This window comes from Furipterus horrens, unplaced genomic scaffold (genome assembly GCF_987537825.1).
Source record: "Furipterus horrens unplaced genomic scaffold, mFurHor1.1.pri manual_scaffold_1, whole genome shotgun sequence".
Lineage (NCBI taxonomy): Eukaryota > Metazoa > Chordata > Mammalia > Chiroptera > Furipteridae > Furipterus > Furipterus horrens.
Window position 1 is genome coordinate 148,992,949 of NW_028327171.1, and position 27,298 is coordinate 149,020,246.

At 42.2% G+C, this 27,298-nt stretch overlaps 1 pseudogene; it reads right to left on the reverse strand.

Moving 5' to 3' along the window:
• Positions 1–2,314: 2,314 nt before the first annotated feature.
• LOC150022039 (small ribosomal subunit protein eS17 pseudogene) lies at positions 2,315–2,696 on the reverse strand (annotated as a pseudogene).
• Positions 2,697–27,298: the final 24,602 nt, after the last annotated feature.

Genomic DNA, 27,298 nt, shown 5'->3' on the forward strand with positions numbered 1-27,298 from the left:
AACCCATAATGAGTTTACAAAGAAAACAATCAATGGCTCAACGCATAAAAAAGCAAGGTGCTTCAGAGTGCAAAAGCAATGAATTCATCCCAGGTACAATACAAAAACCTGAAGAATAATCACGAATTTTATCTATTGCTACAAATTTTCTAAAACCTCCTGGTTTTATTAAGTTAGACAAGAAGTGCAATATTCCTTTCCAGAAAGATGCTGGCATGTCACAGATCTCCATCTCTTTAATATACTTGATTTGTGTATAAGAAAGCATAGGCTTTATTTCAATGATATGTAACTTCTACATTTGTTTCAGTCCTCCTTGCAAAGCTACACAATTAGATGTTTGGTATGACTTTTCCTTAATGAAATGACATGAAGTAAAAAAATATAGAAAGCTTCATGTTCTACTGGGACCCACAGTACCCCATAACCTATGATCATGCTGTTGCCACAGCTCACCTATTAGATCATGGATAGGCCTCACAACTGTGATCATTAGGACCCAGGAATTTGGGGCTGTTTTGAGATTGCTTGAGTTTCTATTTCCTGAGAATATTTGCACTCAGAAAAGTTGAGGAGGTTCAAGTAAAGCAAAACTAAAATAAGTTTGTACAAAAAAAATTAAAAGAGAATCAACTCTGGATAAAGGCCACAATAGGGATGGAATGGGCATAGTACTGACATTTAATCTTAATACTTGAGATTAACTTTTAAATAGCTTTCCCCCCACCAAAGTGGTTGACTACCTGTTTTGAACAACAACTGAAGTGTAAACTTAGAGAATTGAAAGCATTTCTGTTATCACAAAGTCAAAAAGAAAACCTCTGAAAACACAGATAAACTAAAACTGTGCCCTAGAGACACATACACCTGTGTATCATGGTGACAACTGATATTTAAGATGAAGCACAATGCATGGATTGAGATAGGGGTACATAAAATGTCAAGAACACACTAACATGTCTAATTTAAGGACCAACTGTTTACAAGTTCAAGTTAAATTGAGAAAAACACAAAGTGGTTAAAAATGGATATTTGTAGCCACTAGCTTTGTAATTATTTAGCTGGAGATGGCTTCTCTCCACCATTTTTGCTTGTATCATTTTTTTATATTTAAGCAGCTTCCATAAAGGCTTTACATAAGGGACATTGTAATTTTCTAATTGGATAGTCCTAAAAATGGCATTAAAAGATGACGTGCTACTTTAGCTTTGAACTGTGAAATAAAGAGGTGAGAAATACTTGCCTCAATTGTTGCTTATTAACTTAGCATACCAACTCTGGCAGGCATTATTGTCTCTTTCCTCACAAGCATACCATTATGTAATTGAAAGGTGCTGCACCCTTAGTGACCTGACATTGTAACAATATGGTAGGCGGCACTCACTGAAAAACTAGGAATCTAAAACTCTGTATTAACCTTCAATCAACTGGCCATTTTGGCTAAATTATTTGCAACCACTAGCTTCTATATTGCTGGACTGGCAAGAAAAGTCTGAATTTTACTGTTCTCCCAATCCTACCCCACCTCCAAAACCTTTATTTTTATTTGTATAAATTAGGAATTATTACTAAAAACAAGAAATGGTTTAAAAGAACTTTCTCTTTCACACCATAAAAAGTGCAACAGTGCAAGCTTCACAGCTGAGAGTTTGGGAACAGGGGAATGGGAACCAAGGAAGACAAGGACGTGTTCTCCAAATTCTCTCAAACTGCCTACTGTAATCTACCTGATCCCAGACAAGAGCATAAACTGGATGTGTTCCTAGCCCTCAGCCTGTTCTGTAAGCAGATGAAAAGGTAGAAATGAGAAAAAATAGGCATTGAACTTTAAGTTGCAGTTAAAGGAAATGGCTATAGAAGTAAAAGAATAATTGCTCAAGAGCCAAATTAAATTGTTCTGATATAGTAAATGGGATTTATTTTCTAGTTTCTGTTTCTGATATTTCCTTGTTGGTGTATAAAAATGCCTTCAATTTCTGAATATTGATTTTGTATCCCACTATTTTGCCATATTCAGTTATTAGGTTGAGTAGTTTTTTGGTGGGGCCTATAGGGTTTTCAATGTACACTATCCTGCCATCTTAAAATAATGACACTTTTACTTCCCCCTTTCCAATTTGGATGCCTTTTATTTCTTTTTCTTATCTGATTGCTGTACTAGAACTTCCAATACTATATTGAATAAAAGTGGTAAAAGCAGACACCCTTGTCTTGTTCCTGATCTTAGGGAGAAAGCTTTTAGTTTTTTTTTGTTTGTTTGTTTTTGTATGGTTGTTGATGGTTTATGGATAATATTACAGCACAGCAGAAGGATTCAAACAGCTCCACATGGTGTTTTGAAATTCATCCCAACTGTCAGATGAGTGACCTGCAGGTTGAACAGACTGCCAAAGTCCAATAGCTTAAGCGTCACCTTAGTGTCAGGATCAACTTCCATGAGTTCCTGATTCAGGGCTGAGACCTCTGGAACATAATCTTTCCTCTCTCTCTCCTCTTCCTGCAGACTGATGGAAATGCCTCTCACAGGGTCTCTCTGAATCCACTTCCATCAGATGTGTGACATAGCCCTCTATCTTGTTTCAGAGCTCCTTGATGGGGATAATGACAATCCCCTTGCACACACGCTTGTTGGTGAGAAAGTCATTGCCCAGGCTAGTGTAGTACTTTTTCTCAATGACCCGGGCTGCCTTCTTCATGATCTTGATGTGAATCCAGCCATCTTGGCAGGTCCCTGGTGAAAGAGATCTTCCGGTTTTTGTCCATTGTCTATGATGTTGGCTGTAGATTTCTAGTATATGACCTTTATTATGTTGAGGTATGCTCCCTCTATTCCCACTTTGCTGAGTGTTTTTATCATAAATGGGTGCTGTACTTTATCAAATACTTTTCCAGCATCTAATGATATGATTATGTAATTTTTGTATTTCATTTTGTTTATGTGGTGTATTATGTTTATTGATTTGCAAATATCATACCACTCTTGAATCCCTGGGATGAATCCCACTTGATCATGGTGTATGATCTTTTTAGTGTATTGCTGGATCTGGTTTGTGAATATTTTACTGAGGATTTTAGCATCTATATTCATCAGCAATATTGGCCTGTAGTTTTCTTTCTTTGTTGTGTCTTTACCTGGTTTTGGAATTAGAATAATACTGGCCTCATAGAAAGAGTTTGGGAGTCTTCCCTCTTCTTAAATTTTCTGGAATAGTTTGAGAAGGATAGGAGTTAGCTCTTCCATAAACGTTTGATAAAATTTGCCTGGGAAGCTGTTGGGTCCAGGGCTTTTGTGCACCAGGAGTTTTTGATTACTGCTTCAATTTCACTAGTTTTTAGTCTAGTCAGGCTTTTTGTTTCTTCTTGATTCAGTTTTGGAAGATTATATGCTTCTAGAAATTTGTCAATTTCTCCCAGGTTGTCAAATTTCTTGGCATATAATTGTTTGTAGTAATTTCTTACAATCCTTTGTATTTCTGTAGTATCAATTGTGATTTCTTCTCTTTCATTTCTAATTTTATTTATTTGGGTCCTCTGTCTTTTTTTCCTGATGAATCTGGTTAAAGGTTTGTCACTTTTGTTTATCTTTTCAAAGAACAAGCTCCTGGATTTATTGATCCTTTGAATTGTTCTTTTAGTCTCTATGTCATTTAATTCTGCTCTGACCTTGATTATTTACTCCCTTCTACTCACTCCGGGTTTTGTTTGTTGTTGTTCCTCTAGCTCTTGTAGATGCAGGGTTAGGTTGTTTATTTGAGAATTTTCTATCTTTTCTAGGTAGGCCTGTATTGCTATGAACTTCCCTCTCAGAACTGTCTTCACTATGTCCCATAGGTTTTAGGCTGTTGTGTGCTCATTTTCATTTGTTTCTAGAAACTTTTATTTCTTCCTTGATCTCATTGTTAACCTATTCATTATTTAATAGCATGTTATTCCAGCAATTCCACTGCTATGATTATACCATAAGAATCCTGAAACACCAATTCAAAAGAACACGTGCACCCCTATGTTCATAGCAGCATTACTTACAATAGCCAAGTGCTAGAAACAGCCTAAATGCCCATCAGTAAATGAATGGATAAAAAAAACTATGGTATATTTGTACAATGGAATACTACACAGCAGAAAGAAAGAAGGAACTCCTACCTTTTGTGGCAGCATGGATGGAACTGGAGAATATTATGCTAAGTGAAATAAGCCAGGTGATGAAAGACAAATACCATATGATCTCACCTATAAAAGGAACCTAATGAACAAAACAAACAAACAAGCAAGATAGAACCAGAGACATGGAAACAAGGAACAGCCTGATAGGGACCAGAGGGGAGGGGGAGGGGATAAGAGGTGGAAAGAAGGGGAAGGGTCTAGTCAAGGAACATGTGTAAATGACCCAAGAACATGGACAACAGGGTGGGGATTGACTGTGGGAGCAGGGGTGGGGTGGGCCGGGCAGGGGAGAGCAAAAGGGCAGGGGGTGGTGGGGATTGGGACAACTGTAAAAGAACAAAAATCAATTTTTAAGGAGAAAAAAAAAAATCCAGGTCTCTGGAACATGTCAAATGACCTATGAGGTTCAGGAACTATTTTGTTATTGTGACACAAGAGTTTCTCATTTAATAGAAAATAAACTTCTGGGAACTGAACTCAAAGAAGCCATTTCTTCAATCATCAAAATTAAATATACTGCAGTTTTAAAGGAATAGTGCCCTCGTGTGGTTTTTAACAAGATTTCAGAAAATGTTCAACACTATCTCTTATTATACTATAAAAGTCCATTTTTCCTTGGGGGCATTTTTGTTTACATTTGTTTTTAAATGTGATTATAGCTATACCTAGAGCATTGCAGAAAAAGATAGTGTACATGAAGAGCTGCATTTACAGCAGGAAGTGTTGCTCCATTACCTCTGTGCTTGGTAAAGAGGAGGCTATGAGGTTGGAACCCAGAAAGGGCACTCGCTGCAGATGCTGATGCAGCTGGCACCTCTGGAGGGCACAGAGTCGGGGCCCTTGGGCCTCCACTGGAGTGCCCAGAAGAGGTTCCTGGGAGCTATCAGAAGCACACTTCCACATCTACCGTCCTCCCTGCAGCAGGTCCAAGCGCTCCTGTTGTTATAAGCAGAGCCTAGATTCTCATAAGACCAGCTCCTCCAGTCATGCACAGAGCCTGGGTTCAAGGATTGGGCTCCAGCAATTCCCTCTCCTCTCTCCTGTATCATCAGTTTTTTGTTTGTTTGTTTTTTTTGTTTGTTTTTTCCTTTCCACTAGACTATTTCCACCAGCATCAACATATAAACATGCCATCATGAAACCCCTCTCGTGGGCCCACTTCTCCCTCCAATGAGCTCTGCATTTCTCCACTTCTCCTTATGGCCATGCTCCTTGAATGACTGGCCAGCATTAACTGACTCCAATTTCAATCTTCCCATCTCCTAACTTGAACCCATTGCAATAGTCTTCCATCACTGCTCACCAAGACTGGTCTTACTGAAGTCACCAAAGGTCTCCATGTGGTTAAATCTATTGGTAAATATCAGGCTTATCTAACTTGACCCATTGACAACAAATGACATTATCATTCTTTCTTCCTCAGAACCCTTCCTTCCATTGGCATCCCCTCCTGCTTTTTTGACTGCTCCTTAGTTGCCTTTCCAGGATCATCATCTTCCCAACCTCTAATCAGTGTTCTCAATGCTAGTTGTGATTTATAATCATCCAGAAAGCTTTTAAAGGATACAGATGTCAGAATCCACTCCCAATGACTCTGATCTAAGTCACCAGGGTGGGCCCCAGGTATGGGTGGGCTACTAGATTTCCCCAGGTGATCTAACTTCTGGAATATCCCATGGCTCACTTTCCAGACCTCTTCTGCCTCTGTCTAACTCACTTTCTGAGAGATCTCAGCATCCAATCTCATAGCTTCAAGTACCTTTTACAAGCTGGTGTTTTAGTCTGGGTTTATCTGAAAGCAGTTTGGGTCAAGGACTTGAGTGCAGAGAGTTTACTTGGAACATGTTCTCATTTATCAGAAGGGAGAATAAGAAAAGGATGAGGAAAAGCCAATGTAAATGTAAATGTACCTTTTCAGGGTCACTGTTCTGGACAACAGGGGCTAGATTCTGTTGGGCCTCCTGAAAAGTGTATAGAAACAGCCCCAAACCCTGTCCCACAATGCAAAACTATTTGCCCGCTTGCTTCATTACCTAGTGGTGGAAGCATTAACCCTCTTGCACTTTTAGGCTGTGGTAAGTTTGCACTTGAGGTGAGTCTGGGCTCACAGCAACCTACCTAAGGTAGCTGGGGCAGTGAGCCAACTAGTATCCAAGGCAGGTGGCACATCTGGTGCCTCCAAACTATATATCTAACTCTAACCATCCCCCTGAACTCCAGACTCATGCATCTGACTTTGACTTTTAATAGGAATCTCAAATGTAACAAGTCCAAAACAAATTTCCTGATGTAGTCCCTTCCCCCACCAAACCCTCTCCTCTCCTGATCTTCAAAAAATGGCAACTCCATTCTCCTAGTTGCTCAGGCAAAAACTCTAAAGTCAGTCTTGACTTCTTACTTTTTCCCACTCCCCACACTCAATCCATCAGCAATTTCTATTGACTCAACTTTTAAATATGTCCAGAATATGACCACTTCTCAACAACTCCACTTCCCTGGTCCAAGCCATCATTATCTCTTTTTTAAAATTCTATTTTATTAATTATGTTATTGCAGTTGTCCCAATTTTTCCCCCTTTCCCCCCTCCACTCAACACCCCCCACTCTCAGGCAATTCCCCACACCATTGTTCATGTCCATGGGTTATGCATATAAGATCTTTGGCTACTCGATTTCCTATACTGTACTTTATATTCCCCCTGGGTACTCTGTAACTACCTATTTGTACTTTAACCCCTCACCTCACATCCTTTCCCCATAACCCCTCCCATCTGGCAAAAATCAAAACACTCACTGTATCCATGATTCTGTCTCTGTTCTTCTTGTTTGCTTAGTTTGTTTTTCAGATTCAATTGTTGATAAATATGCATTTATTGCCATTTTATTGTTCATATTTTTGATCTTCTTTTTCTTAAATAAGTCCTTTTAACATTTCATATAATAATGGTTTAGTGGTGATGAACTCCTTTAGTTTTTTTCTTGTCTGGAAAACTCTTTATCTGCCCTTCCATTCTAAATGATCTCTTTGCTGGGTAGAGCAATCTTGGCTGTAGGTCCCCACTTTTTACGATTTTGAATATTTCTTGCCAATCACTTCTATCCTGCAAAGTTTCTTCTTAGAAATCAGCTAACAGTCTTATGGGACTCTCCTGTAGGTAACTAACTGCTTTTCTCTTGCAGCTTTTAAGATTCTCTCTTTATCTTTAAACTTTGACATTTTGATTATTATGTGTCTTGGAGTGGGCCTCTTTGCATCCATCTTGTTTGGGACTCTCTCTGCTTCCTGGACTTGCATGTCTATTTCCTTCACCAAATTAGGGAAGTTTTCTTTCATTATTTTTTCAAATATATTTTCAATTTCTTGCTCTTTCTCTTCTCCTTCTGGTACCCTTATAATGTGAATTTTGGAATGCTTGAAGTTATCCCATAGGCTACTTATACAAACCTCATTTTTTAAAATTCTTTTTTCTTCTTGTTGTTCTGATTGCTTGTTTTTTGCTTCCTTATGTTCCAATCATTGATTTGATTCTCCGTTTCACTTTACTGTTGTTTCCCTGTAAATTGCTCTTTTTTTCAATTAGTGTATCCTTTGTTTCTGACTGGATTTTTTTATACTGCTGAGGTCCTCGTTAATTTCCTTAAGCATCCTTAAAACCAGTGTTTGGAACTCTGCACTTGATAGATTGCTTATCTGCATTTTGTTTCATTCTTTTTCTGGAGTTTTGATCTGTTCTTTCATTTGGGCCATGTTTCTTTGTCTCTTCATTTTGGCTGCCTCCCTGTATTTGTTTCTATCTATTAGGTAGAGCTACTATGACTCTTGGCAATGTGGCCCAATGTAGTAGGTGTCCTGTAGGGTTCAGTGGCACAACCTCCCCTATCACCCAAGATGGGTATTCGAGGGGCACCCTTTGTGTGGGCTGAGTATACCTTCCTCTTATAGTTGAGTCTTGATTGCTATTGGCAGGTCAATGGGATAGTTTTACCAAGGGCAGTCAGCTGCAAGGACCGGCTGTGACCACTGACCACCAACCTCTGCCCTCTGTGGAGGATTAGCTGTGCAGGGGCAGGATGGTAGTGTTCCAACCTGGTCTGTAGCTGTCCACTAGGAGTGTAGGCTCTAGGATTTCCCAGGTGTTATAGGCCAAGGTCAGCCCCACCTCTGTTTTGCCCAGAGGCACCCTTCCTGGGCTAAAAGCAATCTGAGATGGTTGCTATTTGTGCTGGGTTTAGAGATTCCCAGGTAAAGCCAAACTGAATCTAGCCTGGCTGCTGCTAGTTCCTTGCCTGGGGCCACTTGGCAAGAGATTCAGGAGCTAGGGGCTCACTGAGGGAGGTCAGCTCTTGCTTATTTGAGAAGATTTAGAAAGTTGTGAAGCATGAGCCAAGATCAGCCATTCATATGGAAAAGTCTCTGATAAAAGCTTGGGTGGGATCATAAATTGGGAGGAATGGAGTCTCAGGGGATCTCCAGGGTGGGGCAAACAGTGTTAGCCAGGCTGATGGAGTCTTAGATATGGCACCTGCCTGCCAGCTCTATGGCTCTGTGAGGGCAGGGTTCAGAAAAGGGACAGTGGCCTTTCTGTCTGGGAGAAAGTTGTCTCCCAACTCTTGCCTTGATGCTAGACCCCTCACTTCCTTCCTGTATGGCACTGTTGCCTTTCAAGCTGCTACCCCAGTGCTGGAGCTCAGAGGGAGTGAGTTTGAGTAAGTCCATGTGTGGGTTCTTGAAGAGGAACTGCTTGAAACTCCAGCAGTTTCTTCCACTGACTGAGTCCCTGTTGGTTTTTTACAGCTAGAAGTTGTGGGGACTTATATTCCTGGCACTGGAACCCTGGGCTGGGTGGCCTGGTGTGGGGCTGGGAGTCCTCACTCCTGAGATATCCCTCCTGAATTTTTATCCACCTCATGTGGGTGTGGCACCAGCCTGTTCCACATTTCTGCCCCTCCTACCAGTCTGGATGGGTGTGGTTTCTTTAGTACCATAGTTGTCAGACTTTCATTCAATTTGATTTCTAATGGTTCTGAGTGATGGTTGTTCTATAAGTTAGTTGTAATTTTGATGTGGTTGTGCGAGAAGGCAAGCTGTGTTTACCTATGCCACCATTTTTACAGGAAGTCAAAGCTATCATTATCTCTTGCCTGAATTATTGCTATATCCTCCTTACTGGTGTCTCTGTTTCCACTCTCCCTTTCCTCCTTAAATCTAGTCTCTATTGAGCAGCCCAAGAGATCCTGTTGAAACATAAGAAAGAACATGTAACTTATGTGCTCCAAACTTCCCAATGGCTTCCCTTCTCATCTGGAGAAGAAATCAGGTCACAACATGACTTGGTCCCTGTGACCTCTTAGATTACATCTTCTACTTTCTCTTTTTGCTTCTCAGATATAACAGGCATGATTCTATCTCATGGCTTTTGCACTGGCAGTAACCTCTGCTTGTAACACTCTTTTCCCGTTTAACCACTTGTCTCCCTCTCCCATTTCCTTCAGGTCTTTACTTAAATGTCATCGTCTTCTCAAGGTCTTTTCCTGCCAACCTTGTTTAAAATCGCACCTCTTAAATCAATACCACAATGAGATACCACCTGTCATAATGTCTAGTATCAACAAGACAGGAAATAACAACTGTTGGAAAGGATGTGAAGAAAAAGGAGCCCTCATATGCCGCTGATGGGAATGCAAACTGGTATAGCCATTATGGAAAACAGTCTGGAGGTTGCTCAAAAAACTAAAAATGGAGTTACCATATATGACCCAGCAATCCCTCTTCTGTGTATCTACCCGGAAATTCTGAAAACATTTACTTGTAAAGATATATATACCCCTATGTTCATTGCAGCATCATTCATGGTGGCCAAGACATAAAGACAAAAGAATGTCCTTTGATAGAGGATTGGAAAAAAAAGATGTGGTACCTTTACACAATGGAATACACTCAGCCATGAAAAAAGATGAAATACAGTCATTTGCAACAATATGAATGAATCTTGAGACTATCATGCTAAGTGAAACAAGTCAGGTAGAAAGAATCAAGAACCATATGATTTCACTCATGTGAGATATAAAACAGAGAGCAACAAGCCAACAAACAATACAAACAAACAAAAACTCACAGACAAAGATAAGGAAAGAGGGCTGAGGGGGAAGTAGAAGAGAGTAAAGGGGTTCAAATATATGGTGATTGAAAGAGACTTGACTTTGGGTGGTGTACACACAATGTAAAATACAGGTGATGTATTATAGAAATGTACACTTGAAACCTATATGATATTATTAATTAATGTCTCTTCAATAAAGTTAATAAAATTTTTAAAAATTGCAACTGTTTTCTGACCTTTATTTTTCTTCTTGACATTTATCATGCTCCAACAGTGTATGTGTTTTTCTAATTTATCTTTACTTTCAATCTCTCCTACTGGAATTTAAACTCCATGAGACCAGGGATTCTGGTCCATTTTGTTCATTCATTGCTGATCCCCAGCACCAAGAATAGCATAGACATATAGTAGGCACTCAATGAATAGGAGCTGAGTGAATGAATAAGTGAGTGAATGAGAATACCAATAATTATAATAATAATATTTATTATTTTTCATATACCAGGCACTATAATACACACTCAGCTTAAGAGCTAAGTTCTCTTATTACTATGTTACATATGAAAAATATGCAGAGAGTTGTTCAGTAAATTGTCAAAGTTACACAATTTTTACAGATTTTATTTATTTATTTACTTATTTATAGAGAGAGGGGAAGGGAGGGAGAAAGAGAGGAAGAGAAACATTGGTGTGAGAGAGAAACATTGATTTGTTGGCTCTCATATGTGCTCTGACTGGGAACCAAACCCACAACACAGGCATGTGCCCTGACTGGGAATCGAACCAGTGACCTTTGGTTTTGCAGTACAATGCCCAACCAACTGAGCCATACTGACCAGGGCAAAGTTAAACAATTTTAAGCAGCCCAGATATAAATCTAAGTATATCTCATCCCAAAGTAGACTCTTGACCAGTAAAAATACTGAGGTTAATTGCTAATGCCCAAGATTAATCACTTCTCCAAATTTTAGGGGAATAAGCACCTCTCTGACAATGATGCCCACACAAATAAACTCATGGTGAAAAAGGTAAGTCTCCTCAGTGACTTGGGAGCCACATATGAGAAGGAGTAGAAAAGATGTCATAGGAGGAAGGGTCAGAGACGTGGTGGGTAGGCAGGGGTTGGGATCCACCCACGCCACAGCATTCTTTCAGCAAATATCTATTGAGAGCCTCCACTGCACAATTCTTGACCTTGGGAACTGGGTGGTGAACACATCAGACATAGCTCTTATAATCTATTGCAGGAACAGCAATCAGATAAACTGTTAATATAAAATCAGGTAGTGCCAAGTGATGGCCAGAGAAATCGTCCCTAAAAAGGCTGTAATAAAGGGACTGCTCCACTTTTGATGTTGGACTGCTGACAGCTTTCAAGCCCCATGGCTCCTTCTTACCCTCCTGGCCCACATCAGGCAAAGCTGGTAGGAAAGCCGTGTGCCACCTCTCTTGGCTCTGGTGGGAAGATCAAACTACACAAGCCTGACCCTAGCCCAAACCTCTCACTACCAGAAACCCAAAGTATGTGCCCTTCCCTGCTCTCTCAAGCCATATTCAGAATTGCTTGAGGTCCTGCCCTCCTCTCTACAGAAAGCCTCACTTTGGGAGTAATAAGTCTCCTCATAACCTCTTCATGCATGTGTGGCATCATTGTCTCCATATCAGAACCAAATCTAGGGTCAGAGGTTGAACCGACCATCCCACAGGGGCAAGCACAAGAGAAGGATTATCTGAGCCAAGACCTAAATAAAGTGAGTAAATGAGGGATGAGGGATGAGTAAAGAAGGGAGTAACCCTTAATTTCCTTTAAATGAAAAGAAATAATTTAGGACCAGGAATCCCAGGAATTCCAATGGTGCATGCTAAACCAGAGGGTTGCTGATTTGTTAGCTGTTACTGCAGCCTTCAAACCAGTTATGGGCACAACTGGGAAAAGCTGTGTTAAAAAAATTAAAGCTACTCTAAACGTATAAATAGAATATGAACAAGCATTTTACTGTGGCCCAGATTCATACATGACCTGTATGAGTCAATGCACATCCTCCTGACACCTAAAGACGCCTCCTGTTTCATAATACAGAACAGCCCAAGCCTCCTCACTGCCCTCGTTCACCTAACCTGTTCTGCTGTAGCCTACAGACAAACCACTCCTTCACCTTTGAATACTTAACCCACACGATTTCCAGATAATGATGCAGTCATTGCATCATTGTGATGCAATCAGTATAATCACATCACTGTATCTGTCTTGTTGTGAAAGAAGCAGAAGGGAGTATTATTTTCAATTGTTCTCCTTGGCATCTGACCAAGACTCAGACCAAATGAGCAATGTGTTGGTCAGAATTACCTATGTGTCACCACGTGGTTGTCCCTGGCTGGTTTGGCTCAGTGGATTGAGCGTCGGCCTGCGAGCTAAGTGTCGCTGGTTCGATCTTCCAGTCAGGGCACATCAGAGAAGGAAAACTCTGACTCCAAAAAACCTCCGCTGCCTTGCGGCATACCTCTTCAGGGGAAAGGCTAAGGGAGTAAACCCCGACAGAAAATCTGGAGCCGGAGTCCCTAAGGCGGTTTGACGTTGTAGTCAACACCGGCAACTCCTGCGGTGCACCTGAAGCCAAGCTGTATTGACTCCGTCTTTCCTTTGGATCCTTCAGCTGCGAAGAGAGGGGGGGTCTGCTGCATGGGCAACAGCAGACCCTCCATATCACCCCGCCCAGGCTCTGTAGCTTCAGCTTCACTGGAGAGGACACTCCAGCGTCATCGCAAGATGTCGATTCAACACGGGAGGAGACAGATACCGTGTCACTCCCGAGTCGGACTGCACAGCCATTCTCGGCGGTGCAGATAGACTCTTAAGAAGCTACACCATCGTCTCTCGAGACGGACGGCTGCCGACGACGACCACGTGGTGAACAGCTTACTGTGAGCTTTGGAGAAGGCCCAGGAAAGGAGAAGTAGATCTTTGCATTTATTGATTTAGTGCTTAAAAATCTAATAAGCAGTAAGGAACTCAGACAAGGGGACAGCAGCAAGAAAAGGATAAATACATTTAAAAAGCACCAGCAAGTGCGAGGAATGAGAAACAAAGAAGAGGGTTTGTTCAAGAAGGCTTCATAGAGGATGACACTAAGCAGCTTTGAGGAGAAAAACCCAAGTCATTTGGGAGAGGACATCGCAGCCAGGAGAAACAGCTCAAGGCCGAGAAGATGGACTGTCAGGGTCACATGATAAGCAGTAAGGAGGAAACCACAGAAAAGGTGCACTGAGTAGACAACCTTGAAGCCCAAATTCATAATGCCTCATTTTCTTTCAGACGCAGCTCTGAGCACTATGACCTTCTGAGATTGAGATTAATGTCACATAAGGTCTAGCGACGATGGCACAGTCACTGTGCAGCCTTGGGTCTGGGCACGAGACAAGGAAGTGAAGAGGGAAGAAAGGGTGAAGCAGTCACCAGGAAAGGGCATTTGCAGTAGACAAAGGGGATTGCTATGGGATAACGAAATATTTTATAGATGAAAATAACAATGTATTGAGAAACTCCCTCTTTACAAGACAGAAAAGACCTAAAGAAAAGCTGACCAATCTTCCTGGTAGGCCGGAGACTGTCTTAGTTTTAGCACCTAACACCCCTCCCATGTCCTGGAAAACCCACTCAGTCCCCAGGATGGTTGGTCACTCTACAAAGGGCACTTCACAAATTACTAAATATAAGTAAGTAATGAGTATAAGGCATTAAGGTAATGAAATAGGGACCAGATAAAGGTGAGAGTGAGCCATGATTGAAAGTGCAGTCCCAGAGACATGTGACCCGTTGTTCAGCTTGGCAGGAGAACATTCCAGAAACCAGGAACACAGGATGTGGAGGGTGATAGAGAGTGCACAGGGTGCTAATTTCTTTCCTCCAGACCTTCTGCTGTCACAGGCGCTGCCATCTGTACTGCGGGCCCCGTGGTGCCTTCCTAGGCCTCACCACCCGAAGGAGATGATGAGGGGCTTGCCCAGAGGGACCGAGAAGGGGACATCCTCATTCTTAATCTCAGCTTTCTCACCTCTGGCTCTGCATTCACAGGTGTCAGAGTCCTGAGAGCCTCCTCCCAGGAGCAGAGGGGGAGTCCGTGGATCATGGAGACCCTGCAGGGAGGCCTGGGTTAGTGGTAAAAAATAGGTCCTATGCCAAGGAAGGAGGGGAATGCTTTCATAGTCACCCATTTTAGAAATTGGATTTCCCCCCATACTTCAAGTCTGCCTTCTCTATGGCATCCAGCTCTCTCAAAGCTAAACGCCCTAAGGGTAGTCTTGAAAAGCCAGGGGCTTAGAGCTTTGCAGCCCAGGGCCTCACTTTAGCTTAGGTTCAATTAGGGAAGAGCAAACTCCCTCATTTCATATTCAGACAAGAGCTGAGTGCAGCACAGCCTTGGTGACTCAAGTGTCTGTACCCTCAAGGTGGGAAAATGTGGCAAAGAAGGGAGGAGAAAAAAGGAACTGGAGGCACTCGACCAAGTCTGATTTTTCAAACCTTCTGTTAACATTGCCCTGCAGATGGTTTCAAAATATAGATCCGAAGACTGTGAGAGCTGAGAGGAATCCTCTTCTCGCTAGTCCAATATCTTTGTCCCTCGTTAAGGCACAGGTCTACAGAGGAAAAGGACTGACCTGAGCCACACAGCCAGCAAGGGGCAAAAGCCAGGTCCCCTGATATTCACACTAACTGTCTCTCCCTTAAAGCACTTTGGACCAAAACTTACTTTGCAGCCCACAGAAATCAACAACCAACTTGCTAACTTGCAACTAATTCAAGCCATCAGCTACTGACGGTGACACATTAACTCGGTGTGTCACGATTTTAACAATGCTGTAATGAATTACAAATCCCTTAAGGACAGCAAATAAAGACTAGCGTTAAACTTTATGTTACCGAGATGCTACTTAAAAACTTAACTTTTATTTTATTTTATTTTTTTATTTTATTTATTTATTTTTTAAATGTGTTTTATTGATTATAATGTTACATTTGTCCCAATTTCCCTTCTCTCTGCTCCCCTCCACCCGGTGGCCCCCCTCCCTCCAGTTGTCCCCCCCTTTTAGACCATGTCCATTAGTTGTGCATATAGTTCTTCTCAACCTCTCTCTGTCTATTCCATTCCCTCCTACCATGATCCTTATTTCCTATATCATCTCCCTCCCTCTCCCCCTTCCCCCTCCCTGCTGACATCCCCCCAATATGCTCCCCATACCTATAGTTCTTTTTCTACTCTCGTTGCCTGTTTAGTTTGCCTTTGTTTCAATTCCCTAGCTTCCGTTGTTTCTTGTGATGCAGTTTTCATTTTAGATTTCATAGTTTTGATCCTCCTTTTTCTAAATCAGTCCCTTTAACATCTCATATAACAGTGGTTTGGATCTAATGAACTCTTTCAGTTTTGTTTTGTCCTGGAAACACTTTCTCTGCCCTTCTATTCTGAATGACAATTTCGCTGGATAGAGTATTCGTGGTTGTAGGTTTTTGCTTTTCATTACTTTGAATATTTCTTGCCAGTCCCTTCTTGCCTACAGGGTCTCCCTTGAGAAGTCAGCTGATAGTCTAATTGGGACCCCTTTGTACATGATTCTTTTCTTCTCTCTTGCTGCTTTTAAGATTCTCTCTTTATCTTTAACTTTTGACATTTTGATTATAATGTGTCTTGGAGTGGTTCTCCCTGGGTCCAGTTTTTTTGGAACTCTCTGTGCTTCCTGGACCTGTAAGTCTATTTCCTTCCCCAAGTTTGGGAAGTTCTGCTTTATTATATTTTCACTCAATTTTTCAATTTCTAGTTCATCCTCTTCGCCTTCTGGCAAACCAATGATTCTTATGTTGGGCCTTTTATAGCTGTCCCAGAGGTTTCTGATCCTCTCATCCTTGCTTCCCGTTTCCTCTCTCTGCACTGGCTGACTGTTTGTTCCTTCTCTATGTTCTGGTTTGTTGGTTTGAACTCTGGATTTTTTTTTCCTCACCATCTGTCTCGTATGTGGTTTTGTTCCTTTCATTATGAGTGTTTTTTGATTCTTTCTCATCTTTTTCCAGATCTTTTGTGAATTCTGTAAGCCACCTGATAACAATGGCCCAGAACTGAGCCTCTGACAGGTTTCTTATTTGTTCATCTGTCAGATTCTTCATCTGTTGCCTGGTGAGCTGCGCCACTGGGATTTCTATAGTTGTCTGCCTCATTTTGACAGATGCGTTTTGTTTTCTTGGGCCGGCAATAGGGGGCAGTGCCTGTGTACTTGTCACGACCCAGCGACCGGCGGTGATCTGCAACCTTTTTCGCCGCTCTGTGGCACTTTGTCGTCACAACCCAGCGACCGGCGTCTATCCGCAACCTATTTCGCAGCCCTGTGGCGCTTTGTGTGGGGGCGGGGGTCCAAGATGGATTCTCACAGTTATTCCGCTAGGAGACCGGGGTCCGTCCTCCCCACCTCTGGGCCTCACTGTTTAAGACGATGTGGTGGCTGCTTTCCCCAGAGTTGGGTTTACAAGCTGCCGGGGGTTCGACTGCAGCCAGGATTGTCCTCCCTGCTGCTGGGATTGTTCTCCCCGCCGCTGTCCCTGGTGCGACCGCAAACAGCACTGCCCCCTTTCACTCTTCCTACCTGCCCAAAGGGCGCCGCTGGTTTATAATTTCATATGTTGGGCTTCCGTATAGTTTTATTTTCTGGAATTTCTAGTTATCTTTTGTTTTGAAGTAGTTGTATTCCTCTCTAGTTGTAGAGGGAGACCAAGCGTGTCCGTCTAAGCCTCCATCTTGGCCGGAAGTCAAAAAAAACTTAACTTTTAATAACAGGGAATTAAAAAATCTAAACAGTATTTCACTTGATGCATTTTCTGTTGCCAGAGAAGATCTCAATGTACTTTGTATCTTTCCACCTTAAGAAGTGTTTGGTATTTCTGTTGGAAGGTTAATGAACAGATCAAATAACAACAGCTTGCAATGAACTCAGTGATTTATGTGCATTGACTCATTTAATTCTCATCACACTGGGAGGAAGGACCATTATTGTTCCCTTCTACAGATGAGACAACTGAGGAAGCAAACTTTGACCAAGGCACACAGCCAGTTGACATCAAGCACCAGGATTTAAATAGCAGAAGTTTGATTCTGGAGCCATCACACTACCCAGCTTCTCCAAATCCCATTACCCCTACTGGAATCTTGCTAAACAAACCACCGATTGGACAAAATTAGCTTATATGTCTTCTAGGCAGTATTTGTTCGTTTTTCTTCACTGGAATCAGACCCATAGTTTCATTTCCTTTATATAATCCAGGCACTGACTACCAAGTAACTATTGGTATTGCTAAAACAGGTTGTATAATTATTGTTCACATAAACGCCCTAAAAAAGTAAATATAATGTCTTTAAGTCCCCTGTGTACACAGACTTAATTTATATAAGTATGTATAGTGTCTCTATGGAGCAGGTGTTGTTTTGGAACCTGGGAATGCAGCAAGAAGACTGAGCCCCCGACCCCAAGAAGCATGCTTGCTAGCAGGGTCAAGGGAAGCAGTATATGAGTCAACAAACATATAATAACAGCAACAACAACAATTAAACCAGCAAATATTTACATAGTGCTTACGATGTGCCAGGCACCCTGCTAAGCATTTTTGCAAGTATTAACTCATTTAATCTTAAAACAACTCTATAAAGACTGTTCTCTTATGTGCACTTCACAGACACAGCACCTGAGACACCAAGAAGCGAAGTAAATACTTCTAGCTGTTAAGTTATATTCCTCTGCGAGAAATAAATGACATCCTCAAACTGAGTGATTTCAGGAGAATTCAATAAAGGTTCTTTTTAAAAAGGTGTGGGAAGCTTTTAAGGAAACTAACTAGGGGCAGTGCAGAGCACTGGGGCACAAACAGAGGGAGGGGTCCATGCCCACCCCAGTGCAGGGAGCAGGTGCAAAACTGGAAAGGGTGGTTCAATGGACAGTGTCATTCGCTGAAGGTGTGGCCATCCTTAGATGGGTGCACTGACCTCAGCTCTCCTCCAGCCTTCCCCCAGTGGCCGAGCCCAACCAGAAGGAAGGAGGGGTCCAGAGACGTGCTGGGCACAGAAGGTGGTGGAGAGCAGAAGCTAGACTTGGAAGAGCAAACGGAACACATCCAACATAAGTAGTGGAGCCAAGATACACCTACAAGATCCAGGGCCACAGCCTGCTTTTTCCAGGAATCCAAGATCATTTCTGGAACTGAAAATGCCACAAAGCTAGAAAACAGAAAAATGATAGACTAGGTTGGTGCAAAAAGGCCCCATGTCAAAGGTCACACTTCCAATTAGGCCTGAGTGCAGAGTAGGGAGCCTGGTGAAGACCTAAAGAACACCACACCAAGCAGGGCAAAGGCCTAGGTGGGGATGAGCTGGATGTACCTGAGGGCCCAAAAGAGGGCCCACACGGCTGGTTAAATAACAACCAAGGGGAATGGAGGGAAGTGAGGATGAAGAGCTATGGTAACAAGTGTCTGTGCAAAAGGGCAGATGTAAATTAAACTCTCTGGTGACGTCGTCCCCTGGGTGCTGTGATTGGACTGCCATCTCTTTAAAGTTACTGGAAACAACAGAGAGGTACTGAGAGACTGGGCCCAGCATCCTGGAGGAGCAGCCTGAACCTCTTCCCGCAGATGCCGAAGTACCCTGTAGGTCTCCCAAGGACTCTGCATTGTCTCCAGCGGCCTTTCTAGCCTGTGAAGATTCCATCTTATCAACGTCTACTGTTGAGGGCAAGCAGCAGATTCAGTGTGATCCAGGAAAATATCACTGCCAAAAGTAACAGGAGCCCCAACTCCCATCTTTTTATAAATTCTCCTCCAGACTGTATATTCTGAAAAGACAGAGGAGCCAAACCTGGAAGAAATTTTTTCCCCTATTTTGGAACTTTTAAATAATCTGAGACAATATTTAACTAGTGAAGGGTTGGGGTAGTGGAGAGAGAGGCTTTAAGGCAAAGGTCATATGGTCACATGGAATAAAGAGAAAAATGAAAAATGTAAGCTTTTGACCTTTGGCAAGAACTCTTAATTCCTCTGATATTTTAAAGTTACCTGAACAGAATTATTCACACTTTCAGTTTTAAGGTAACATCTTTCTCTTCCTTATTAACATGATGCAGGTAACGGCAACATGGGAGAAGAAAGAAACTTTATTGTGCAGTGTGTCTGGGTCATCTACTATTTTTAATTCCTGTTTCCTAACACCTAGGGGAAAAATCAAGTTCAACAGCTCCTTAGGCTGGAAAAAAAAAAGAGCATTTCTCCCTCACTAACAGGCAGCTATTCCAAATAAAGTCTGTCAGGTTTAAGAGCAAGATAGACTCAGAACGACTTTCTCCTCATGACTAGCTCCCAACAGGGCTGTTAAAATTATCAGAACGCACAGGGTCAGTGCCTTTAAATTTCATTCCAAATTAAAACCCCAGAAGAAGTCATGTCTTGCAAAGTAGGTCTTAATACACGCATGCTGGCCCGCAGAGCTCTGCAGAGGATGTGGGAGCAGAGACTGGGACTCAAACGGCAACACTTGGCGGTGGGAATGCTCTCGAAGGCGCCGCCGCGCGGTCACCGAGGGCTCCGGGGCACAACACGTACTTCACGCAGGAAGCGCAAGCTGACCTCGCCGCCTGCTCCGGCCTCCTTCTCTATTTTAAGCTCTGTTACCACAAAATGGGGCCATGGCAGGCAGCCTCCCCACAGAAAAAGCCTCTGGTCATGAGAAGCATCACATAAAAGCCAAGTTTAACTTAATGCGTTGCCTATGAACCAGGAGGATGTGGCCTTTTCGCTCTCCAGGTGTTTGCAGCCTGGCTTTCCGAGACCCCGGCAGGCATCCCGTGGAGTGGCTGCTTTCGGCAGTGGGTGCCCTAATAACACGCGTCCCAACACAGCTCATCTTTGGAGTAAGAAAAGAGATGTTATGGGGAAAAGAGTTGCCCTGGCCCTTTTTTTCTTTACTGAGCACTGTGTGGTGCTGCTTTCACCGGACTACCTGGTTTTGACTTTCTATCCTAAGTGGAATCAACAGCAGGGTTGAGGCAGAGAAGGTGACCAAAGGAACCACGTGGGTAGTTGGCAGTCCTGGAAATGCAGCGGCTGATGAGTGGACCCTGTTGTTGAAAGAATGAAGTTCCAATATCCTGTCCTAATCACAAATTGGCAGGTCCTCTTTATAATCCAATGCCCTTCAAAACCCCAAATCTCTGGGCAGGGGATGGAAAGTCTGATCACCACATTACAAGCAGCATCCAAATGCCTCCTGGGAGGCAAAAACTTTCTTAAATGCACTATTTTGTTTTGTACATTTCTTCCCTTCCTTGCTCTGAAAACTACTTAAGATAACTTTAAAAATATTAGAATATTAGAATGTATCTCATGTGGATTCAGACTGTCCTTGTTGACAAATCACAAAATTACCTCAGATTAATCAATAAAAATCTCCCTCAAGCATTTTTGAGTTTAAATTTCAAGAATAATTTAAATTCTCCAGAAGATTTTTAAAAATCTCATCACATCAATGAAAACAAAGTGTTAAATGTAAGGAAAGGTCGATTTCAATGAGGAGGTCAACTTGTGGAAACAGTTTCCAGACCACGGGAAGTGATGCTCCCAGGACAGGCCTGCCCAGACTAGATTTAGAGTATTTTGTCTTACTATGGACCCAATGGCCTAGGAACCATGGCTGAAAGACAAAATGCCTAGTTTTGGCTATGCCTTCTAGTTTAAAATAGAACAAGTATCCTCTGAAGTAACATGAGATCCCTTCGAAAACTTTAATTTGACAAATACTGAGTGTGCCAGGAACCACACTAGACACTGTTGAAAGCGCAAAGGGTCAATGAACCTAGAGACAGGATCCTTTTTTGGATGTTTCCATCTCAAACTATTTATGACCTAAGCCACAAGAGGGCGCTCTTAGACCATACTGCACACCTGCTGATTCTGCCACTCTTAATTCTTGATGGCAAAGAGCAGTCGGTTGCCAAGGGCTTCCTTGTGGTCTTTATCCCTGGCCTTCTGTTCTGGTGGTATCTTCTCAATGAGTCATATCTGAGAATCTTGGTTTAATACTAACCCCCCTACTTACTACTCCCTTTTGATGAGAGTTCTCAGGCAGATGTAATAACATACTTATTATACTTAATAATGTAACAAGACTCCCTGTCCTTTGAGTAAGAATTGGTACTTGTGTAGCAATCTGCATCCCACTGATTTACAAAGTGAGTTGTTCCAAAAACAATAAATCCTGCCTGGGTCCAAACCTCAATCTTTGCTAAAGAAATGCATCTGCAGACGTTACAAAGAAATCATGCTGTTGTGGAGTCTATGGAAGCCTTAGTTCTGCAAGTGCTTATACATCTGACTTTTAGGTATTTCAAAGCAAAGAAAGAAAAAAAGAAGAAGCAGAAAATATGTGTTAAGGCAAGAAATATATCCCAACACATTCTGACTCTTAATGGAGCTATGTTTCTCTCCTTGCTTTGTCCAAAAGCACCTAACCCCTCCCAGATGAAGGCAGAGCATTTAGGATGACACGAATCTCTCCCTAGGTAGAGATGGGAGGGAGAGAAAGAACTGCCAAAGAGCAGCCACACCTTATCTCCAAGACCTGAAGGGAGGAGGTGCTTTGCCAGACAGAGTTTTCTTCTCCCAGTTGATTCAAAGTCAGTCAGCTTGGCCAACCTGCAGTCAAGGCATCACCAGGTCTGCAGTACTGCTGCCTGCCTCCTATCCTCAGGCTGCCTGCCAAATGCTACAGCAGGGAGCTGGCAGCACCCCAAACTGCAAGGAAGATGGAGCCAGGCTCCAGCAGCTGAATGCGAAAGGCAAGGACCCCCAAAGGGGCTGTGACAAAATGTAGGGCCCAGGGAATCAGTTCAGGGTTCACACTGGCAGGGAAAACTGGGGACAATCAGAGGGGTCCCCAAAGAAATGCATGTCAGGAACCTGTGGTTTACCATTCTGTATTTGGGGACAGGAATTGGGAGTGCTGGTTGCTTTCATAAATCCTGCTGATGGCAATTTTCCTAAATACTTTAAAGAATCAAAGATGCTCGCCTGCAATGGGAATGCAGAATAAATAGCCTTGTAAGGAAAGAGGCTGGTGATCTTGAAATACTGGAGTTTGCTGATCTCACACCTCTGCTGTCTGCCTTGGCCTAATGAGTTGAAATCAGACTGCATATTCCCCATGCAACTTCTGCTAAAGACAACAGGGGTTTGGCTAATAGCAGGCCGCCCAGGAGCTGGAGTGCCCGTAATGAGTGTGCTCAGCAGAGGTGAGCACACAGGACTTCACCTGGCCCCTGACTGATAAGTGGAGAAGTGTGAGGGAGGTGCTGCAGGCCCCGCAAGGACACCCAGGCTCCATGCCAACCCACCCAATGAAAGTGTGGCCTCTCCTCAGTCAGGCCCCTTCCCACAGCCCAGCATCTTCTGGAGCAAATTAATAGCAGAGGCTGAGGCTCCCCTTTCCTCTTGAATCTTTCTCCATGAAAGACAAAGGCAATAAAAGGCCAGACCGGCGACAAACTCAGCCATTTCATGGACTCCTGCAGTGTGATACTGGGAGGTTGCTGCCCCAAAGATAGGCAGAGGCCCCGAGAGGTGCTGGATTTGGCTGTGTGAGGTCACGCAGCAAGTTATGGTGGAGAGGGATGGTAGGCCAGACACTTCCTGGGATGAAAAGAAACTTCCACTGTCCTCCCAGGTCTTCTGTCCCCTTGGCAAGAGGTCCCCACCCAGATATGATTCCCTTTCAGCCCCTTGTAAAGGCCCTGGACCAGTACAGAGAAAAGATAAGAAACTAATCCAAAACTAAAGTTTAGTTTATATGGGGGTAACTAAACAGCTTTGCTTTTAAAAGGCTTAGCTATACAAGATAACATTTCCTTGTACTAAAGAGAAAATCAAGAAATACAGCTTTCCAATCCCTCTACCTATTTAAAATTCTCCCCTAATGCTGAACCCAAACCTTTCCTTGGCCAGCCTTTGGCAGAGAGCCTACAATCTTCCTACTCTATTCACTTGCCAAACAGCATATGGAGCCCTAGAATGTTCTTAATTGTTTTCACAGACCTTTCCAACTATACTATTTGCTCTTGGAGGAGAACAGCCTTGCTTCACGCTGCTTTCCATCTCTCAGTGAAAATATGTGACTGATAATTCTGCCCACGGCAGGTGCTTAGAGCAAAGAAGGAGGGTGGGACCAGTGTAGCTCATAGAAATGCAGAAATTCCTTTTTGACATTGGACAAGCTGAGCAAAGCTCTGAGAAAACCAAATAAGTCCTTAGCAACATAGTTGTAGACACACAGTAAACGCCGAACCTGTACGTATATAAAATAGCATCTATTTTAATAGAAAATTAAAAGAAGGTATTTACGACATTATGTATCTTGTGTACACTTTGGGCATAATTCATTGACAAACATTAAAGTCCCTTAATTTTATTAGGGAAATGAATATACTTTATGTTCATACAGAATTTGAGTTCTAATTCCACATTCTATTTCTACAAAAAGAACCTAGCTGATAAATGAAAGCCCCTGCCCTGGCTGCTGTGGCTCAGTGGATTGAGAGTCAGCCTGAGAACCAAGTGTCGCTGGTTCGATTCCCAGTCAGGGCACATGACCAGGTTGCACGCCAGGCCCCAAGTTGGGGGCACATGAGAGGCAGCCACACATTGATGTTTCTCTCCCTCTCTTTCTCCTTTCCCCCTCTCACTAAAGAAAAAGAAAAAGAAACAGATAAATAAATAAATAGAATTAAAAAAAAAATAGCTCCCTACTTTCACTGCAGCTAAATGGGAATGTCTCATTTAAGGATTATTCTGAATAAATTAGCTGGGAGATTTTCTTTTTTTAAGTATCAAAAATACCAAGAGGTCTAACCCATATACTAATTAAAAAGTAGAATTTCCTACATCTGCCATATCATAAAGTTCTTGATTCTCCTTTGTTATGGTATTTAACTCCAACATTTTAAAAAGAATTCAGACCAACATACTTCTGGCCAAGATGGAGGTATAGATAGACAAGTTTTGCCACCCTCCACAACAATAAGAAGAAATATAACTACTTCAAAGCTAAAAAAAAAAAAAACCAGAAAAACAAAAACAGAACTACCAGAAAATTGAACTGCATGGAAGTCCAACAAAGGTATGAAGAAACAATACTCATCCAGGCAGGTAGGAGGGGTGAAGCCAGGGCAGAGAGGTTGTGATGTGACAGCGGTGGTGGTGGCACCAGTGGCTGTGGCCAGTCAGCTTAAAGAGCAGCCACACATTATAAAAGTCAGGAGGGACACCTGGGTTGTGTTCCCAGCCCCAGACCACACTGCACAACTCATGGTTCCGGCACTGGGGAAAATAAAGCCTCATTACTTCTGACTGTGAAAACCAGTAGGGGTTGGGGCAGAGGAAGAAACTGTTGACCTCTTAGCACAGTCCATTTGTTTAGAGGGACCCCATGGCCCTAGAACATCTGCAAACCCAGAAACCACAACCAGGGCAACAGGTAGAGGGGTGCCAGTCCCAAACAGGAAGCAGAAGTGCCTGGAAAAGGGGTGAGTGCTGAGCAAGCGGCATTGTTCTCTCTCAGACCCCTCCCCCACATGCAGCACCACAACGTGGTGAAGTGGGCCACCCCTACACTGACGATACCTAAGGTTCTGCCCCTTACAACATAATAGGTGCAATGGTTCTACCTAAAACACAGAAAAACACAGGAGGTGATCAACTTGAGGAGGCAGAGAAGGATGGACCAAAAGAGGTAGCAGATCAAGGTTCCAGTGGAAGAACTAAGCAGCAAGGAGATAGCCAACCTAACAGATGAGGAGAGAGCCAACTTAACAGATGCAGAGTTCAAAACACTGGTGATAAAGATGCTCACAGACTTGACAGATATGCTTAGGTACAGCAAATGCAGAGGGAAGAAGTGAAGGCTATGCTAAGTGAAACAAAAGAAAATCCACTTGAAACCAATGGTGAAGGGAAGGAAGCCAGGATTCAAATCAACGATTTGGAACATAAGGAAGGAATAAATAGTGAAGCAGAATGAAGAAAGAAGAATTGAAAAAAAATGAGGAGAGGCTTAGGAACCTCTGGGACAACTTTAAATGTGCAAACATCCAAATCATGGGGGTGCCAGAAGGAGAAGAGGAAGAGCAAGAAATTGAAAGATTATGTGAAAAAATAATGAAGGAAAACTTCCCAAATTTGGTGAAGGAAATAGACATACAAGTCCAGGAAGCACAGAGAGTCCTAAACAAGCTAGACCCAAAGAGGACCACACCAAGACACATCATAATTAAAATGACAAAGGTTCAAGATAAAGAGAGAATCTTTAAAGCAGCAAGAGAAAAGAAGAGAGTTACCTACAAAGGAGTCCCAATAAGACTATCAGCTGATTTCTCAAAAGAAACTTTGCAGGCAGGAAGGGGCTGGCAAAAAGTATTCAAAGTGGTGAAAAGCAAGGACCTACAACCAAGATTACTCTGTCCAGAAAAGCTATCATTTAGAATAGAAGGGCAGATGAAGCGCTTCCCAGACAAGGTAAAACTAAAGAAGTTCATCATCACCAAGCTATTATTATATGAAATGTTAAAGGAAATTACTTAAGAAAAAGAAGATAAAAACTATGAACATTAAAATTACAAAAAAAATCACAACTATAAACAATAGAATCTAAAAAATAAATTTAAAAAACACCTAAGCAAATAACCAGAATAGGAACAGAATAATAGGTACAGGAATCATTTGGAGGGTTTTCAGCTGGCAGGGGGAAGGGGAAAAATGGGGAAACAGTTCATAATTGATGGGTACAAAATAGACAGGGGAAGTTAAGAATAATATAGGAAAAGGTGAAGCCAAAGAACTTACATGCACAACCCATGGACATGAACTAAGGGGGATGGGATGCTGGGCGGAAGGGAGATACTGGGTAGAGGGGAGCAAAGGGAAAAAACTTTGGGACAACTGTAATAGCATAATCAATAAAATATACTTTAAAATTTTCAGAAACATCTAGAACCTTCAAATTATAAATCCCTCTTATTAAGTCTGGCTTAGAAAAAGATGGAACCAAAACAAATGATGTCTGTCTATTTCAGGTATCATATTTCACTAATATTTTCTTTAAGTAATGAAATTCAGAAAGAATTTTTCAATATCCAGAGAAATGTTTAGGTTTTACCTAAAAATCTGGCCCTTAGTTCATGCCCAAATATGTATATTGCCTGTGCCAAGTGGTGATAATTCACCTCCAGTTGATATATTCTGTGAAATGAATTGGTATCTTCATGACAACTTCCTAGTGGAAAATGTTCATATGAACAAAAATGTGTTGTGATAAAATCCCCTTGTTGACTATCTCAGGAAAACCCTCAATGTCCATGGCAGTAGAGTGATAATTGTGATCCCCAATCTCAGCCTTTCAGGGCAGAGACCCTCTGACCAGCCACAGCAGAAACTGTGAACACCATGGAGGGAAGGCAACAAGGATCTCAAGCTCAGATAAAGCTGTTCTGGTTTTTTTTCAACAACTCTTGGCATTCAATATAATGACCCTCAGACACCTGACTTTGTCCTTTCCCATTAACTAGTCCCTAAGTATTTTCCCCCCTTTGGAATTTTTCACCACAGAATCCTTTGTTCATAGATAGAACTCTGTTTTGAGGATTTTTTAAAATAAACCATGAATTTAGAAGTCACCATCTTTTTTTTTTTTTTTTAGTTGCATAAACTGAGTAATCAAGGGAAACATTTCTGGAATAAGGTAAAGGACAATCTGTAATGGAGACTATAAATTTCTGTTTAAATCTGACATGAGTAATTAAATCCAGTTGTAAAACAAAACAAAACAAAACAAAATAACTATGACAGTGGGAAGAAACATAGAAAGTAGGCAGCTGGGTAGGGCGGGGCTGGAGGAATGTTATTGCTAGCTCTGAGAGAGTTTACTAATCACTAAGGCCTGAGTTTTGATAGGATTCTGGGCACAGTGA